The sequence below is a fragment of the Myotis davidii genome, unplaced genomic scaffold (genome assembly GCF_000327345.1).
Source record: "Myotis davidii unplaced genomic scaffold, ASM32734v1 scaffold506, whole genome shotgun sequence".
Classification (NCBI taxonomy): domain Eukaryota; kingdom Metazoa; phylum Chordata; class Mammalia; order Chiroptera; family Vespertilionidae; genus Myotis; species Myotis davidii.
In genome coordinates this window covers 1672649-1673415 of record NW_006297140.1, presented here as the reverse complement: position 1 = coordinate 1673415, position 767 = coordinate 1672649, and positions in this window count along the sequence as shown.

Below are 767 nucleotides of genomic sequence, written 5' to 3'. Positions count from 1 at the left end.
ATGCTGGGGTTATGGTCGGCTGTGTGCGATTTTGCGAGTGTGGTAAAATCGCATAACAGCAAAATCGCATAACAGCCGAGCATACACCCAGCAGCGTTGCTGATGCCTGAACGGTATGTGGAATGAAGTGGGCGGGCATCGGGAGGCCACTATGGCACGGGGCAAGCACTATGGGCAGTCTATCTGAAGTGTACCTGGCGTATAAGACGACCCCCCACTTGGAGGCATATTTTTCAGGGCCAAAAAATCGTCTTATACGCCGGCAAATACGGTACATTGTGGGGGAAGTTACCCATTGACAACACAGACTGTGTAACTGATAGTGAAAAAGTTTCAAAAGGTTTCACTTTGTGACTTAATACATTTCTTATGTAGTTCTTATCTTCTGACCTTGTTTTCAACCCTTGGAAGCTCCTAAAAATATTTATTTTTTGAGGGGGAGGGATAATAGTTCGAAAAGAGTATACAGAAGCTTTCCACTTTAAGAGAATGCATACTAGTATTTCTGTTATACTGTCTTTACTAATTAACTCAACCACATGTGCTTCAGATGCTCCACTGGATCACTAAGGTTTAGACTGGGCTATTTTGATTATGGCTGTAATATATTTACTATTTGAGATAGATCTAGCTTCTTGCTAGTTTCATTTGTTTTTCAGAAGAATATTATTTAGTACTTTACTGTGAATGTGTAGATACTTAGAAGGACCTTCAGTTTCAAGTGTTTTACTATCTGTAACCTGAATTTTGCTTTCAGTTAAACACAT